Source organism: Anser cygnoides, chromosome 5 (assembly GCF_040182565.1).
Source record: "Anser cygnoides isolate HZ-2024a breed goose chromosome 5, Taihu_goose_T2T_genome, whole genome shotgun sequence".
In the NCBI taxonomy this organism is placed as follows: domain Eukaryota; kingdom Metazoa; phylum Chordata; class Aves; order Anseriformes; family Anatidae; genus Anser; species Anser cygnoides.
The window spans coordinates 65,892,078-65,911,143 of NC_089877.1; the positions used below are offsets into that span (position 1 = coordinate 65,892,078).

A 19,066-nucleotide genomic window follows, 5' to 3' on the forward strand; every position below is an offset into this window, starting at 1 on the left:
TTATATATTTTTTTAATTAGATCAATTGGCATAAGAAATGGAAGAAATAGGAACATTTTTGGCATCAGTGAAATAGATGACCTCCTTCTGCAGCCCGCCTCTCCTGTATGATAAAAATGATTATGTGCTCTGCTTTCCATGGGACTTTGACCTCAAACGCAGTGCAGCTTCAGTGGGGACTTACCTTGACGCACAACAATCAATGTACATATATTTTAGTTACTTAATTTCTGGCAGCATTATGTACTGTTACAAACCTGCTTTGGCCACGTTATTTTCCTTCTGATAGGCGTTGTGATATTGATCTTCACCCTGAGCCGAAGCCGCTCTTTGCTCAGCCACGAGGCTGGCTGCTCCTGTGATGGGGCAGGCCGGGCAGTGGTGCTCAGGGGGCAGCCCCGTGCTCCTGCCCCTGCCGTGCTGCAGGCCTGCTTGCCCCACACTGCTCGTGCAGTGCCTGGGGGATGTGGCCGGGACTGGGCTCATCCCGACCCACTCGTCCCTGCCGGTGCTCCCGGGGTGCCGACAAGCGGGACCCCTGTCCCCGAGCAGCTTGCGGGTGCTGCGCTTGCAGCCGGACCTGTCCCCAGTCTGTGCACAGCCATAAACTGCTCACAATAAGCCCACTAACACAGTTTTGCTATTTGTAAGCTGTGTTTCCAAAACCAGCCCCAACCCAGCCCTAAGGCATGGCATGCCACCTTGCCACGGCGCTCCCTCGTCGTGCGGGAGGGAGACGGGGCCCTGGGGGTGCACAGGAGTGCCCACCGTGACTCCCCTAGGGGCACTCAGATGCTTTGTAGGTGAAGTGCAGAGCCTGCTTTTCCGGCGAGCCTTCAAACAGCTGTTAGCTTTAACAGGGCTAAAACCTGCTGCTGTTTGGAGCCGTCTCTCCCAGCCGCAGAGGCAGCGAGGAGCGGGGAGCCGGGCTGCCGGCTCCTGCTGTGGCGGGCAGGTAAGCTCAGGGCCGGGAGAAAACACATCGAGCTCATTAATCACTGCTCTGAAAGGTGAACCTGGTTCTGGTGTGCTGTTCAGTCCTGCTGCTGTTTAGGAATACAAATCATGATGGTTAGCAGTTTCCATCTTCAAAACCCTTTATGGACATGAACAAATCCATCCTCACGGCACGGCCTGAGCAGTGCCCGGAGCACTCCCAGGTGCTGGCGAGGTGGTGGCAGCCGCGCTCCCCTTCCTGTCAGGAAACCAGCCCTGGTCTCTGAATTAACTGCAGGTGGCAGGAGTGTGACAAACTCGGTTTTAGGGTGAGTTTCTGATTGCTTTGTGTGGCCAAGGAGGTAAATATTGCTGAAGCAGTTGTGCACAGAAATGCCAGATGCAATGTTTCACCTCAAACCACGAGGACTACAGGGGCAGCAGTGCTTGGCCTCTAAAGATGTGCTGCTTTTCGCCACAATACTGCCAAATACGCGATGTGCTGTCTGTCCGTGCCAGGATGGTGTCTGACTGCCCAGCACACAGCGCGGGGCAGCTGCGGGGCACTGAGACCCCCGGTTCCCGTTGCCCCTTTGGCTGGGCACTGAGCAGGGCGCAGGGGGGAATCACCACCCGCAGCCCCCCGCGCCTGAAGGAGTCCTCCAGACACAGGGGCACAGCAGCTCTCGTGTGAGAGGCACTTGGGTGATGCGGGTGTTGATGAAAAACATTTTTAAAAAAATTATATTAAAAACTATTATCTCACGTTGCTCATTTTAAGGTAGATGTTGCCTTACACTAGCACGCCGCATTAAAATGTGCGGCAGGTATTGCAAGTTGTGTGACAGATGCATTTTGCAACAGGGTTGATTCCTACAAGCTCGCAAAACCATTAATCCGTCATCGCTACAAGGGAGCTGAGATATGCTCTCCTTTCTCTGTGCTCAGAGGATCAGAGGATGCTGATTTATTTATTTTTGGCTTTTTTCCAACTGCTTTAAATCCCTGTGGTATGAAGAGAAAATCTACTTCGTTCTCTTCCTACTTGTGCAGCATGTTCGGAAGGAAGTGGCGCGCAGGGGTCTTATTTCCCGGTGCTGAGACCATCACACACGAGTGCCCCTGTCCCGGTGGCTGTTCCGTGGCTCGGACAGCTTTCTGCCCTGAGGACCAGCAAAGCCCTTGGGCCAGGAACCCATGGAGATGGGTGAGTGCCCGATCACAGGCAGAAACACCTCGTCTAGAATGTCGGTCCTAGGCTGTATTTTTATCCACTTTATAGAAACTGCAAGTGGTTTTTTGAGCTATCTGACGATTAGAGGCTGATCTCAGCAGCTGGGCTCCTGCCTGGGCTCCTGGCCATCCCACCAGGTGCTGGGCGAGGTGCAGCCACACGCCTCTAGGTGCATGCGGCGAGCTGGTCCCTCTGCCTGACGGGGGTGGGCAGAGTAATTCACATCTCTAATCTCTTGTTAACCTCTTGAAAAATGAGTGATGAGGGAAAACTGAAAGATGGGGGAAGCAAGGAGAGTCAGCAGCCGATTCCATTTTATTTATTTATTTATTTATTTTCCTGGAGCATCCCTGAATGTTCTTGCCATAAAAGCAGCCCTGAGCAGTGATGCTGTGTACTTAGAGGAATCACCCTGTCTGCCCATGTCACCCCTTCCCAGCCCCGTTGTGCCGGCAGGACAGGGCATGGTGAGTCCTGCTCTCACCCCTGGGGACACGAGCCCCTCGGGCTGTGCGTGAGCGCTGGGTGCCACCCGTCACACCGCTCCCTGATAACGCGCTGCAAGGCAACAGGGGCGTGGGAGAGACAGACAGAAGGTTACAGAAGTCCAGGTAGGTGACATTCGTTGGTCTTTCCTTGTCAAGCGATGCAGTGACTCCATCACAGAAGGCCACCAGGTTGGTCAGGCACGACTTGCCCTTGGTGAAGCCGTGCTGGCTGTCTCGGACCCTGGCTTGTCCTGCACCTGCCTTGACATTTCTTCCAGGAGGATCTGTTCCATGATCTTCGCAGGCACAGAGGTGAGGCTCATTGGTCTGTAGCTCCTGGGTCCTCCTTTCCACCTCTTTTAAAGATGGGAGTGACGTTTCCCTTTTTCCAGCCACAGGTACCTCACCCGACTGCCAGGACTCTTCAAACAGGATGGAGAGAGGCTTGGCAACTCCGTCGGCTCCCTCAGGACCGTGGGATGCATGGCATCAGGCCCCATGGACTCGTACCTGTACGGTTTCATCGGGTGGTCTCGAACTTGCTCCTCGCTTACAGTGGGAAGGACTTTGCCCCCTCAGCCCCTGCCTGGAGGTTCTGGACTCAAGACACGTGGCAAGCCTGGCTGGCAGCGAACAACTTGTTGAGCACCTCAGCCCTCTCCGTGTCTGTTTTATTTACTGCCCTGTTCTGCGCTCTCTTGTTACAGCAGGCGCAAGGACCAACGCCTCCAGCCCCCGCTGCCTCCCTCCTGGGCCCCCAGGCACAGGGGCGGCCTTGGAGCTGGGTCCCTTTTCCCGGGGCTGGCAGTGGGGGCTTTCAGCCTGGGGCAGCTTCTTTTCTATGATAGTATTTTTTTTCTGTGATTTGGTGTGGGTTTTATTCAAGGCTTGCTTTGGTAATATGTTTACAGATTACTATTTTAAAGACTCTCAGCTTGGCTCCTTGTACTTATTTTGTTTTATACACACATGTATTCTGCAGATAACACAGAGGAATTCAGCTCGTTTCATTAAAAGTGAAGGGAAGGAGCCTCGGAGAGGCACAATCTGCACTCAGAAGTAATGAACTTGCTGCGAGCGAGGACAGCTTGTTCTCTCCCCAGTTATTTATTTACTTGCTTGTTTGCACGACGGCAGATGGATATCGGTGTGCGCTGGGCTTGCTTTGCAGTGGAGGTGCAGAAGCTAAACCGCAGCTAAACTATCTGAAAGCAGTTCAAATGAAGAACTTCTCCCCTGATAAGAGGCTAAAAGTATGGCTTAATTAGATGAGCAAAGTAGGAACTGGAGGAGGAGGATGTGGCTGCCTCAGAGAAATGCACTGAGGGCTAAACCCCAGGGAGAGAAAAGCAATATTTAACCTAAAGGACAGTGCTGGCACAGGGACAAATGGATTTAAAATTTCCATGAATAAGTTTAGGCTGGAAAGTAGAAGAAAGTTTCTGCCATTCAGAAGAATAAATTACAGAATAGCTCCCTATAGAAGAAGAGGAAAAAAAAAAAGTATTTTCTTTTAAGATAAATTTTATGTCTTTATGAAAATTAGCATGTGGTATGATCCCATGGAAATATTAAATGTTCTAGGTAAGTCTTTGCACAGGAGATTGACTAAGCAATTGCCATCAAGGATCGGGGGTCCTAAAGAAATACAATACATCACAATTACCCTATATACTCTAGGTTAACAACATTTTCCCAATATGTTATTTTAGCATGAAATTATTTTCAAAAGTATCTTGGAGTACAGCTAAAGTGTGTTCAGTACTCTTTCTTCTTCCTGTGCTTACTTTCACATACATGTACTTTATTCTTTGATTAATAAATTTACTTTGCTATCCGTACACAGTGAAAGTACCCTATTAAAAAAGACTGAATATTTAACTGAAGTTTAAACTTGTCATTCAATGATCTGATAAAAAATGTCATAAGTTATTCAAATTCCAAATTAAATCCCTGGGCAAACATTTCAAAAGAAGCTGCTGATTTGTCAATGTGTACCACTTCATTTGTTGGAAATTTTCAATAGCTAAATCATAGTGCTTCTGCAAAAAACACTAAATCGACAAGTTGATAAGGATGGTCTGATGTCCTGAATATTGAGTTATTTCCCAGTGTTCCATTTTTGTTGGTCTGAAATTGTCTCTACCTACCCTCTAAAAATCCATTTTTATTGTGATGGGATTTTATGTTCATATAATTTTGCAGGTTATTTACTGTGAATGAGAAAAGAATGAGTTTTAAAGAGATGTGATGGATAAATGATGCGTACCTCTCCAGCTTGCTATTTTTCTTTTAGTTATAAGTAATATATTCATTCCTTCTTATAAGGCAAAGAAAATTACACAGTAAGAGACAAACCCCAGGAGCACCTCTCTGGGAACCCCTCCGTGCAGCAGCAGCTACGGGCAGGAGGAACACCGGGGCTTCTGCAGTCATGCCTGGTCCACGCTCATGTCTCCCGCTTGCAATTTCACAGTGGTAAAATATTTGCTTTCCAGCTTAGAGGAAGGGAACGGAGATCCACTGCTGTTAACTGCAGAAGTTAAATAAGGATCTCCTTTTAAGTCAGAGCCAAGTTTTAAAATGCTGCAGAAGCCCAGTAAATGGTGGTGGATTGGCTTTTCTGACCCACCGCTCACCAGCTCCTTTTATCTGCTCAGGCTCACACGTCCTAGATCAAGGAGGCAATTTCCTTTACAACAGCCTGGGATGCACAAGCCTCAATACACCAGCAGTCATCTTAGTTTTCAGGATCAGTGGACTACAAAGAGAAAAGAAAGAGAACAATTTAATAACATTTCTTTTCCATAGGCAGCTAAGTCTGGGCACGCAGTCTCTCCCTCTGCTTTCTCTTCCTTAGCATGCACTGCTTATCCCACCAGATGCAGGAAAGCCCCTGAACTAAAACGTAAGTCCAAATAGGAAAGAAGCGAGAGGAAGTCTAAAAAGAGAAAAACCCTTTTCACCCCCTCTAAAATTCATACGAAATGTGTTCAAAGCAATCCACTGGCATCTAGGTTGCTGTATTGTTAGGAGGCTGCATACCACCCCGGAGTCCCTCTTATTTCTAGTCTGTATGTTACACAGCTAAAAAGGCTCTGCATGACAAAAAAGGAGTGTGAAAAAACTGCTTTCAGGCTTAAAAAAAAAAAACAACTCGTTTTCTGTTCAGCTTGCTATGGCACTGAACAGCTCCCCCCCCCCCCCCCCCCCCCCCCCCCCCTTTTTTTTTGCTGTGACAGCAAAACCCACCTTGTCGGTACTTTTTCTCTCTGGGAGTTAATATTCCAGTCCTGCAGCTCCCTGCAGCAGGCAAGCCTCACGCATTCCCCACGCCTCGTGGAAGGACCTATCCAGGCGGGGAAGGCACGCGCCGCCTGCCAGCCCTTCGCCCCAGCCCGTGCTGTTAGCTTTCCGCCCCACGTTCCCCTGCCGTGGCCCGGCGGCGGGCACATCTGCAGGGCACAGCTGGAGCGCTGCCCGTCCCCAGGGCTCGGAGCCGAGCCGCTCGTGCCGGCTCTCCTGAGCCTGCTGCCACTGCACGGCTGCGCCCTGGGTGCTGCAGCCGCAGCCGGGCCTCGGGGAGCACCCCCGCGTGTCGCTGCTCCCGGGCATGCAGGATGGCAAGTGCTGAGCAAAGCTCTGGTGGTGTCCCATGGGTGTTATTCTTACCGTGCTTGACGTTTATGCACTTTTCCTCTTTTGATGTTGCTCCTGTACAGGAGGTGCTGCTTTGGGCAGTATGAGAGCTTAAGGAAAGCCTCGTCCTCCTTCCACAGAAGTGGATTCAGAGCACCAGTTTGTGCCTCTTCTCAATACAGGAGATGTATTAACAGATATTTAATTTCCTCTCTTACCAGATAACCTGTGTTTTCCCAGTGTTTGCAGAGGGGTGGTTTAGAAGGGGGACATGGCAAGGACTGCAGCCGCCTGGCTGGCTGCAGGCACCAGCTGCGCTGTGGTGCTGGCGCTGCCGTGTGCCGCCGCTCCTGAGCTGCACCGGCACTCCCACCGGCCCTCCCCGACGTGCAGAAACCCACCGATTCTCAATTGCCTCAGCAAAGTACGAATCAAAGTAATCAAGACAGCAGTAAATAGAAAATTGATTTCAGATTTGCCTGCTTTGGGGCTGCCGCGTTTCACTTCCCACAAGTGCGAGCAGGAGCCCCTGAGGGCCGGATGCCACGGGACGCCGGGGGGAGGCAGGACCCCATCCGCCTCCCAGCCAGCTGCTGGGAGAGGGCAGCCACCCCCCGAAACAGCGATGTGAAGGGAAATGCGGTGACTTGGATGCTTCAAGTAGCAATACTTCTCACAGCAAATAGCGCCAAAGCAGCAGCTTTGCGCCTGCAGAGTGACGGGGTGACGCACAGGTCCCCTGATGCCCGTGGTCACAAAGCCTGCCCAGCACGGGGATGGTCGCAGGGCCGAGAGCCAAGCGTGAGCCCGTCCCTTGCAGGCTGCAACCCCCAGCGCCGTGCTGCGCGTTGTGTTGTGCACTGCTTTCCTAAGGACCTGCCGAACAAACTGAGCGCAATGAGAAACATTTTAAACAACTTACTGCACTTCTAATAGCACGTGGCATGAAAAACAGCCTGTTCCGTGAGTAGATACAGGCAGTTAAGGGAGAGACATATTTTCATTTTAATGTGCACTCTTCTCAAGGTGAGTTAATAGAGGCTTTTTATAATGACCTAAATAAAACCTCGATTTCTCATGCCTGTAAGCACTCTGTATTCTTTCTAATTCATTCAGGTTTGTACTGGGGAAATCAGCTGAACCACGAACCAAACACTTTGCAGTGCATTCTCCCGTAATTTCCCCACAAACAGGGAGATGTTTGTACAGTGTGAAATGAGGCAAACTGGAATAGCAGTAACGGCTTGATAAGAAGTTCCTAAGTATTCTCTGCCTTATCTCTGCTATTAGCTAATTTGAGACTGGGCGGTTGCCATGGCGATGTGGAAGCAGGCGGCGGGATCGATGCTGGCTGGGACACGGACGGGGAGAGGACAGAGCACGGGGGCACGGGGCTTTTCTGCCCGCTGCCAGCCCGCGGCCACACGCACGCGGTGGCTGGGCACGTGCCCCTCTAATCGAGGGCGGGTGCCTCCCGCGCAGGTGTGCCCTGCCCCTGGTCCGGCTGGGGCTGCGGGGACGGAGGCAGAGCATCCTCGGCGGAGGCCTCGTGCGCCGTGGCAGAAAGCCGATAGCCTGCAGCTGCACGTCTTTTAATTGCTCCTTGGGTAAACGCCCGGAGTCTGGGGGCTCGCTCCCAATAAGTCCAGATTTTCTCCATTTAGCGAATCTCATCCCAATGGTCTCTTCTAAAGCTCACGATTTCCACCCGTGGAGCCACAGGTAAGTGCATCTGCTGTCTTAATGAAAGTACAAACCACAGAAACAATCCCTTCTGGATGAAGAAGAGCCTCTGAGCAGCAGAGCATGCTCTGCTGGCGGAAATATCTAGAATATTGTTTGTAACAGGCAAAGAAATGGAAAAAAAAAGTGAGGAAGAGACAGCACAGCGAACAGTAAATCTGCAGCATGGAGGGCAGGCTGGCTGAGCCCTGGTAGAGCTTGAGGGCTTATCTCACCCAGGGATGCAGTCCGAAAGCTTCTCCGAGAGCTCACAGAAAGGAGATGGCTTTATTTTGTGTGTGAGGGAGGCTGCGGTCTGCAGGAGGTGCCGCTGGTGTTGGTCTGTCAGGGATTCAGTAACAAGCTATCTTCATCAAGCTGAAACCTCTGCAAGGTCACAGGAGGAGTTTTCATCCAGCGTAACAAAATAGACATTTTTCTAGGTACAGAAGTTGAGCTAAGCTTCTCACTTTGAGAACCAACAAGAAGCGTTGGCTTTGACCTGGGAAACATCCTATGAGTCTCCACTGACGCATTCCCAGTTCTAGTAGGCAGGAAAGCTGCATGCTGGAGAGGATGTCCAGTTCAACAGAGTTAAGAAATAACCTCATCCTTGTCCCAAGTACCTACATGAGTGTGGGAGTGCTAACAGCACAGAGTGTTTCCGCCTAGCAGACAAGTGCCTAATGAGATCTGGTGCCTGAAGCTGAAATGAGACAAACTGAGCTCAGAAACAAGAAATCACTGCAGGTCATGAAGTACTGGGACATCTTAACAAGAGCTGAAATGGATTGTCCATCACTGGAAATTAATAAAATCAAGATTGGATGCTTTCTCAAAAGCTACGTGAGAATTAATTGAAGGGAGTTGTATGGTTTGAGTTATCTGTGTTCCCCTGGGCACTGTAAGTCAGGCGTTTTTACCCCACTACAAAATAGCCTGCATGTGCCTCAGAGACCCATGGAGTGCCTCTGGTGCTGGGTCGGGGTGAGGGAGGGGGTGTAAACAGTGGGATAGGGACTGTGGGGCTGGACGTGGTCGTCTGGTTGCCTCAGTGCTCCTGCGTGAGCAAGATGTGGTGGGGGACAGGGGACGGCCAGGGCAGCGACGTGAGCAGGCGGAGGGGCAGCGGCGGTGCTGAGCAGCCCCAGGGGGGGTGCAGGTGGGCAGAGCCCCGGCAGCGAGGAGGGGCAGGCATCACCTCCACCTGCTCTGCTGTGTCCTGGATCAAGCAGAGCAGTTTCTTATGCACTGATATGGCTCAAAGAAAGACGCAGCAGAAAGGAAAGAACAGATGGAAACGGCAGTCTAGGAGGCGTGAAACCCCGTGGTGTCTGGGCATCTAGCTGGGGCCATGGCCTCCTCAGCATCTCCCCCATCACTTTGCTAGTGAAAACGTATGCTTTTTCTCATTATCAGTGCAGCATGAAATGATGAAATGAAGCAGGGCTGGACGTTCAGGTGGAAGGAGCACACCTCGCTCCTGTGCCCACTGCAGGCACAGTGGGAGAGGGGCAGGGCTCGGAGCTGGCATCTGAGCAGCACCCAGACGTCACCGCCGAGCCAGGCACTGCGCCTTCATTACCTGCAATTATCACAGCAGCTTTTCACAGAATCAAAGGCTTCTCCTGGTAAGTACATTGCTGTTGATTTGGTGTCATTAGGCTGTGTTTCAGATGAACTCATTTTAAAGCAGCCCAGGAAGGTTTTGATATTCATCCCGAGGAGGCACCGAGATAGTGAAGGCACTTGCTGACTCAGCTAATTTCTGCTCTCTGCTTTAATCCAGCGCACAGATAAATTATAGGAGGCCTTTGAAATATCTCTCATCCCTGCTAATTGATATGCCTCTCGGATGGCTCTGTGCTTGAGTTTCGCTAATAAGCCAGATATGACCAAGCTCCCTCGCACGAAGGCAGGTAACCTGCCCAGCAGATGCCGAGAGGAGCACGGCCGATGGGCACAGGGACGGGATCGCAGCCGAGGCTCTGCCGGGCTGGGGCTGCAGCGCCTCGGGGCAGCATCCACTCCAAAAACATCGGCTCAAAAGTATTTTTTTTCCCTCTAAAATATTTCTGCAGTTGTTTAAAAAGGGAGCTGGAAGACCGGGTGGAACATCATGGCTGAAATCCTTCCTCCAGCTTGCCCGTGGCCCCTGTGCAGGGGCTGCTGCGGGGGCGAGGGGTGGCTGCAGGAGCTGCTGCCCGGGGAGGGGGCACATGGCTGGGACAGGGATGGCTGCTGGAACTGTTATTCAGGCTTAATTTTATTTTTAAACTGTTCTCCTGGAAGTGGGAGTAAAAAACCTAGGTTGTCTTCATGGCAGGAATCATTCAGTGGAGTCAAGAGCGTCACTGAGCGTGGTGATGCCCAGTGTCCTCCCAGGCTGCAGGGTGGCTGTGGGGCAGCAGCGTTGGCCCGGGGGACAGCAGGGAGATGTGGGGTGAGGCTGAGCCGTGGCGGTGGCTGTCCTCCCCCAGAGCATCCCTGGGACGCGTGGGTCCTGCCCTCCCCTGGGGCTGGGGCTCAGAGCAAAGCCCGTCCCCACCACTCCTGCCCGACCGCTTCCAGTGAGACATTGCTTCTTCCAACTGGACATTTTTGCATCACTTGAGAGCACCAGGAGATTACAGAATGTCCTTTCCTCTTCAAGGTTTTTTAATTAACATTTCTATTATCGAGCTTAATTAGAACATCTCTGGCTTCCATCTGCTTTTCTCTGTTACAGCCTGCTGAAGACACTTTGGTATGACACGATGCATCATATCATGAGGAATAATAAATGAACATCGTTGTGCTCAGATTACACAGCGTGAGCTGAAAGATCAGGCCGTGAGGTCGAGAGGTGACTGCTCATTCTTTTAGCTCCTGGCTTATTTCTGGGTTAGAGTAAAGCTGTGATTGTTTCTGATACTGAAATTATGTGTGCTGTGAGTATTGAGCCAACCAAGCACTGTGAGGAGAGATGCGAGAGATGCTCAGTTGTCCTCTCACTGCTTGTCTGGTCGTCAAACGTGCACGAAGCTCATCAATTTGTGAATGTTTGCTAGCAACATCTGTGGGTTGTATTTACATTGGGAAATCTGGTGTTTTTCTCCGCAGCAGCATGGTTTAGGAGAGAGCAAGAGCATCCTTCTCTCCATTTCTGGCACCTCACGGGCACCTGCCAGCTCTGCTCTCCCCGCAGTGCCTCAGGTACCAGGCGCACGGCTGCTCTGGGTCTGTCTGCAGTCATCAGCTTTTCTGAAACCTCTGCTAAAAAGTTCTGGGGAACCTTAGCAAGGGGTGGTGGTGTCAAAAATCCAATACAGAGGCAGGCTGTGTGAGCACAAGCCCCTCAGCAGCGCTAGGGCTGCACGGCAGTGTCAGGGGGTGGGCAGGGACAGACTGGGGCTCCGGCGCCCTCCCGCCTGCAAAGTGCCTTGTCACCGACTGCATCACCTGCAGAGTCAGTTTTGTGGCAACATCAGCTGCTTCTAAGAGCTTTTCTGTTCCTGTTTCCTGCTTGTGTAACACTGGGGAAAGGTGGCACAGAGAGCTTCTCCCTCTCCTCCCCTGGGAACAGCCCTGCAGGAGCACTGCTGAGGTCAGGCGGGCCAGGTTAGGCTGGCTCAGGTGTCACCATCACCTTCTGGTGGGGGTTTTATCACGCCACAACCTGCTGAATCCCACACTTTTTCACCAGAAGTGCTCTGGGGGTGTTTGTTCTCTGCCCCCCTGGAGCAATGTATCACGAATGCTTCCAGCAGGCCGTAGTGGCAGGGCTGTGTTAATGCAAGCCCAAGACCCGCGAGCACACCCCTTTCCTCTTCATACTGCAAGCGCTTCTCTGTTTTTGCTGGTGTAGGAATTTATAGCTATGTTCTTGTAAAACATGATAGTTTGGAAATGTAGCCCTTCCTTTGCTGGAGGTGGATTTCTGTGTTTGTATACAGCACGTGAGTGTGCCCGTATGTAAGTACTGAATCTAATGGCCCCCAAGTAAGCATTTCCTAATTCCTTGCAGCTTGCTGTCAGGGCCCATTATTTGATACATTGGGTTTAATTGATGATCTCTCACACAAAGCGTTTTTTCTCCCTTGCAAACCATAAGTTGCATATCTCTGTTCACTTGCAGAATCTCTCAGCCAAGACAAATGACCCGAGGCGAGGAGGGCAGGCCGTGGTTTTACCGCCCGCCGCCTCCTGGTGTGGAGGGGGCTCGGGGGGAGCTGGGGCCTCACTGCTCCCCTTGGTGACGCCGGGGACATCCCCTTGGGACATCGAGCTGACCGTGGCTGATGCAGCGGCTACGCAAACCACCACTTCTCCTGCTCTGAATATTGCGCTGCCAAATGTCTACTTGTTGAGATTGTCTCCTGATAATTCCTTCTGTGTGTATCTTCAGCAGTTCTGTATCTTTTGCATAATTTGTTATAGCAGTAGCAATAATCTATACAGATAAGAGTTCTCTTATCATTAGGAATCATCCTTCAAGGCAAATGAAAAAACACCCCGTGGAGGTGAGCTGAAACCCAAGCTCCAGAGGAAGGACTTACTGTGGGCTGCCAAAACTTTACGGAATGAACCAAACCCACGCTTCCTGGGCACGAGGGAGAACTGGGGTTTGGGTCTGGGTTTCACACCTCCATCTAATAACTGATTTTTATCATGAGCTGTGAAATAGCCAGCTGGGGAGGTGGGCAGCATCTGCTTGGAGCTGCTGGTGGGACCTTTGGCCTGAAAGTGTCTCCTGAAGGTTATCCTGCTGGGTCTGCTGTGCCTGTAATTCACACCGTGCTTTCTAAGCAAAACACTGCGCTGCTCGCCCACTGGGTGCATACGTCCTCTCCCATGGTATTTGGAGCTGGGCAGGAGGAGAGGGGGATTTTGGTTGCGAGGTCTTTGCCTCTGCAAAACCACTTGTGTGACAGCGAGGCAAGGGCTGGGCTGGGCGGTCAAGTCGCCCAGTAGCTTGGGGGGAGAGTACGGGAGGCTGGTGCTCCACGCTGCACCGTGCTCCATGCGCGTCCTTCAGCCGTCTGTCTGCGCTCTGGCACCAGGAGAAACCAAGGGAGGTATTTCTTTTCTCTTTGGCAGAAATTAATACGCTTAGCAGCGATACCGAATATTCAGTACAGCAAGACAAGGGAAGCACCTTTACACAAGATAAAGCTGTAGCAATAGATGACAAAGATAAGTACAGCGCAGAAGATATTTCTTATTAAAGAGTTGGCCCTCATGATTTGTTTCCTGCATTAGTGATGACGCATGGCTCCTATTCACATTAATAGGCAACCATAAAGTATTTTTGTCAGCTGAGTTTTACCCGGAGTTAAATAAAATATTATAGTTTATGACAGATTTAACAACAGGCTTCAACTTTACAGCATCCTGTTGCTCTTCTATAGCAGACTGAACATATGCTTTTTTTTAAACGCCTCTAACATATTGCATAAGCAATCACATTGTTGTGATAGCGTGACTTTTTAGCTTGATTACACTACAAGATGAGCTTTTAAGCTTTTATGAGAATGCCATAAAAGTCAGCAGCGAGATGAAACGCCGAAACAGAAAGCGAATGCCGGTCCTTGCTGAACGTTACCGGAGACCAGCTGCGTGCTGCTAAGCTCACCACGGCCGTGTCGGACGCGGGGCACAGGGCCCGGTGTGGCGCATCGCCGCCGTGTGCGCGGGGGCTCGGCCAGGAGCTGCACGATGCTTGCACCACGGGGGTCATGCTGCTGGCAGGCCCGCTTTCGCTCGGCCTCTCGCAGGGCTTGGCAGGAAAGAAAAATTACAGCCCCTGAATGAGGCTGTCAGGGGAGCGGGGATAAATTAGCCAGCGTTCCCTTCTGGCTTTGAGTCTGTAAGGTAAACTAATATTCTTCAGTTCCGTGTTTTAAGTGCCTACAAAGGGCTCGATGTGTGATCTTCTAAGGAGCGAGCCCCGCGAAGGCCACAGGGGTGAGCCTGGGTGTGAGCAGGGGCACAGCTCTCCCCTGGGAGCTCCCAGGGGCAAGGCACCGTCCCCAGGTGGCATTGCAGTGACTGGATTTCCCTAACGGTGTCTGTAGCTGCACGAAGTACTTGGGACACAATTAAAGCACACATAAATAGCGTGCAGGAGAGAAACATTGCGATGTGCTGTTTGCTATGCTGTTGTTTTTCCAGATTTCAGAAACATGCCCTACAGACTGTTTTGATGGAAGCCCCGAACCGCTCTTTCCCTCTGTGCCAGGGCCAACATTGTTCTGCCTTTTCACTTCTCAGAAGCCTTCAGATATGTCAAAATCACATTGATGAATTGCTGCAAAATTTTGAAGCCCAGCATAATTTGCGGTTAACACACTTCCTATTAATGTTTCCTACCCTCGCATTTCAAGTGGAACATTAAAGTTTATGGAGTTCAGAAACAAACTGTTTAATTGCTGGACACAGGATATATTTTGATCTCTTTCAAGAAAAGAAAATGAGTGAAAGCTCTGCTTCATTTGCAATTGAAATTAATAAGATCAAAGCAAAAATTGGCATATTTAAGCAGCATTAATTCAAAGGAACATTGCTAACAGCTTCTGCTCCCTCCTTTTAGAATATTCCTTTCAAAATATTTAAGGAGCATTAGGCATTTTATTTTTTCACATTCCCTCTTCTGATATTATTTACTGGTATTGTATGACTCTGATTCCAGGATCCTGAGACATAGGAAATAAAGCAATAGTAACAAACAGCAATGGCTAAAGAAAAGAGGTTGATGGTTGGATGATAAGGTAAAAAAAAAAAATTAAAAAAAAATAGTTAAGTGTTGAAAAAACAGATGTTATAGAAAGGAAGGATCCTGATCCTTCCTAATGAGCTGGAATCACAACAGAAATGATCTAAAATGCACAAAAAAATATCAAACTAACCAAAGATATGACACTAAATATTACAGCAGCAATATAAATCAAGGGGAATAGAAATCCTCAGCAGCAGAGAGTTACTGGTGTAGGGACTTTTCAGAAAAGCTAAAATGAATCTTGCGTTGGAGGGAATGTGCATGCAGTAATGAAGGAAACATTTTAAGAAAACAAGAAGAGAGGAAAAGGAGAAAAAAAGACAAGAGCTCATTTATTGTTAAGAATTGTTTCAAATGAGAGTGGATAAAGGGATTCTGCGAAGTAACACAGCAACCTGCTCTGTGCCTCAGGGGTGGGTTCGGAGGTGGGTGAAAGAACCCACATTTATCACCCTCCGATGGCTAAGGGAGAATCAAATCAGTAGAAGAGACTTTATCTTCCCAGAGATAAATAAGACAAAAAAAGTTGCAGCAATAATGGCAAGTCAATAATACTTCAGAGCATAGTAGTCAAATGATTTATTTACCTTGCAGTAAGCTGATCAATAGGAGATAATGATATTTTGAGTGTTTGGGTAAGCAAGGAGAAGAGCATTATAAAAATTGGTGTCTTTGAAAAAAAACATGAACGGAACACTTGTAAGTCACTTCTCTTTAAATTACTGCATATTTGAAAGAATTAAAAGGTTGGCTGGAGCTATGCTGTCAATGGAGAGACTCAGCTTTGAATTTCAAAGGGACAAACTGAAGAATTCAGTGGGTTTGCTAGTAAAGTTAGGTGGCTTGAAGAACTCAGCTGAATGTGGATAAAAAAAAAGGTTTGAGTCCACAGTGCCAAAATTATGTGAAACTGGGTCCCAAGGTAACAAATGCAAATCTACCTAAGAAAGGGATTAGGGATAAGCAGCATCTTCAGTGAATGAAGGGAAAAGCCAATGATCAAAAGCAGCATTTCTGAGGTCAGGAAACTCAGAGAGAAATGACAGGTTCCTCAAGACAGGCTCAGCTGCATCTCACAAGGGATAGAAAACACTAAGTGTTGATATAAATAAAAAAGTCATTAACATAAAAAGGAATAAAAGAAGAAGTGGAGATTCTGTGTGTGGAGGGTGGACAGAATTTAAAGGTAATTTGCACATTGCCCCAAACAAAGTATATATATTACCTTCATTTTCAATAAGGATGATTTATGTTAAACATAGGGACTAAGGCAATAAAACAGTTGCTACTGTACCAGATGGGATATTATGACTTAAATTGGAGAAGATGGATAATAATGAAAAGCCATAATATGACCAAGGAGATGAATAATTGCCTAAAGGAGAGATGAAAAACACAGTGTTAGTGGGAGTTGTAGGCTGGAGGGAGTTGCCAGTGGATTTTCTGAAAGACAAGAGTAGGGACCAATTTTATTTAATATTTTCATTAGCAATGTCAGAACAAAACCCAGAAATATGCCAAGGGAATGTGTCTGTAATGCTGAACTGGGAAGCATCAATACAGCTCTTCTTAGAGAGGAAGAGATGGATGATCTTCAGCACTGGAATAGCAGAAATGGGACAAAATGTACTAGCATCTTAAGAAGTAATAAGAAACACAGACTTAAACTAGAAATCCATCAACCGGGGGGATAAAAAGGACATACTGGTAGACCACAAAATAGGCAGGGGTTGGGTCTGGGGAGGCATGTCAGCCCCGCGCCTGGGGGAGCCCCCCGAGCCCAACATCCCCCCGGGACGCCAGGGACGGGCCCTCCAGGCACAGAGCTCTGTCGGTGCCGGACAGCCCCCAGCCCAGGCACTTACCAGCTCCTCTGCCGGGAGCTTTTCCTCGTGCTTCGTGCTGGGAAACACCAGCTCGCCTAATGGCTTGATGTTTGTCTTACATAGAATATTGATCTTTATTCTCCGCGTTTCCTCAGGTGGGTGACTAGCAGCTTTCCAAACTGGGTAGCATTTATTCTCCTTATCTCCACAAGACTCCGTGTCTCTTATCCTCACTGCAAATTAGAGCTTTCTCTCCTACCCTCATGTGGTCATTTGTTATAGTGGCCAGTCCTCGTCCCTCATCTGTCCTGAGGATCTGGAGAGCATCAGGCACTGAACCTGGTGCTGGAGTTTCATGCTAGACACAGCTCCGAAACGGGGCAAATTCCTGCTCTTTGCAGAGGCTCTCAGAAGTGACTGATGTGGCTGCCAAATCTCCCTCAGCCTTACACATCTGAGTACAGCACAGCTGAAAGGTCTTATTCTGCACAGTCTAGTCTGGGCATTTCTTTTCCTTGTCCAACACAAAAATTCACCTCTGCACATATTTTTCATGTATTTAAGTATGGAAGCAGAATCTGGTGAACAGAAATCTGTTGATTTCTGGTGGCTTTATTGCAGCTGCAGGTACCCTCCTGCGAGCAGGCTCACAACACGTGCTTGGTGTTTGGTTAAGACGCATTTCTGCAGTTATTGTCTGCCTCTACTTGCGGGGTAATTACCAAGCACTGCACTCAGTCAGTGTCTCAGTTATCTTTCCACTCGTGTGAATTAGCAAGGAAATCTATGAACAGTAATTGCTGACTTCATCGCCTTCTATCCATGGGTTTCCAGCCCGGTCTGAGAGGTTATGCCAGTATTAGCACCCCTTTGGCTTCTTTTGTGGGTTGGGAAGAGGCAACATCTGTCACCACGGGTGGCACTGCCGGCCCTGGAAATAAAGATGCCCACGTCCCATACCCCCTGACACAGGCTGAGCTTGACTCGTCTGCGCTGGGGCAGCTGGTGCTGCCTGCTGAAGACGGCAGCGCGTCCCCTCCGGGTGCTGTTGCCGTGGGGCAGATCTCTGTGCACGGGGCCTGCCAAAAGGCACCCGGTGCCTCCCCCCCACCCTGGACAACCTCACTTTTGAGGTGCTGTGCCAGAAGCCACAAGCCTGGCGTACTCATGGTGCTGCTGGCTGCAGGCAGAGCCACCAGGGTGTCTGGGAGCTGGGGTGGATCCCACCACGGCACCCCCAGTATTTATATTTTTAGCGAAAATTGGGGTGCGCTCCGCTGCGGCACTGGGCCTGGCAGCAGCATGGCCGGAGCTGCTCTGTGCAGGCACAGCACCACCATCCTCACCACGGCAGTGGCAAAGCCGGCCGGAAAACTTCAAGTTTATTAACAACCACAGGTGAAAACTCTGATTAAAGAAATATGATCTCCAGCAAGGGCGGTGTGAGGAGCAGCCACAGGTTCTGGAACAATAACAAATGCAAAACAGGGTCCCCAAAGAAAATGCCTGAAACGATAATCCTGCCTGGTACACATTCTTTGTGGGGATTTGAAAGTAGGTCTGGGTTTTGTTGATATGACAATATCAATCAATCTAATTAGATCTTTTTGCATAATCACATAGCATTTGCATAAAAAATATAGCCAGCCCAGGAGACAGCTAAGAAAAACAAGGGCTGAGGGAAAAACAAAAACTTTTGAATTATAGCTATTTTTTAAAGACTGAGTCAGCTATGCTGGAAAAACTTTTACAAGTTGCAGAACCCGAGTGTCTGGAGTCTAGATCTGAAAGAATGAAGAACAGAAAGTGCCTTTTAAGAATTCAAATAGGAAGAGAAGTCCTGAAAACTTCAAAAGCTTCTCCGTGCTCCTGCGGAAGGACCTAGCTGAGCAATTTCTGGCAGCATGCTTGCATATTGAAAAATGAGAATTTAATTAGGATTTTTAGCCTGATCTTTCAAATTCTCTGAAGAAGTCAGAGAAAAACACTGTTGGATAGAAGCAGAGAGCCTGAGCTGGGCTTTGCTTCGCCTTTTGTGCTTCATGCACGTTGAGCTGTGCTGACACGCAGGACGGAGGGCGCTAGCAGCAGCCCACCTTGCCGCATCGCTTCCCCCGGTGCTCTCCAGCCTTGCAGATCTTGCTGCGTTATTGGGAAAACACCTGGGGGGTTCTCAGAAACCTCCTGAAGGCCTGCACGCTGCTGGAAGTCGCTCTGCAGGCACGCCGGGGCTCTGCACGGCCGCGGGGTGCAGCTCCACGTCCCGCTCCCCACGGGGCAGCCGGGCAAGCAGCCCTGTCCCACACTCAGCTTTCCCTGTCCCACACCCGTGTGTGGGGACGGCAGGAGGATTAACTCCTGGCAGCGAGCTGGGTGATGGTACTGAAACCTTTGCAGGCCGGTGTTCAAGTGTAAATATGTGCTTCTCAAACAGGGGCTTTTGTTAAGACAAAAATTTAATTCG

General features: G+C 49.6%; 1 long non-coding RNA gene across 1 annotated transcript; it reads left to right on the plus strand.

Annotated features, from left to right (window-relative positions):
* Window positions 1-7,072: 7,072 nt before the first annotated feature.
* On the plus strand, window positions 7,073-12,496 carry LOC106047775 (uncharacterized). Its single transcript, XR_001213923.3, has 4 exons — window positions 7,073-8,019; window positions 9,439-9,650; window positions 10,748-10,864; window positions 12,137-12,496. It is a non-coding gene; the product is annotated as an uncharacterized lncRNA (long non-coding RNA).
* Window positions 12,497-19,066: the final 6,570 nt, after the last annotated feature.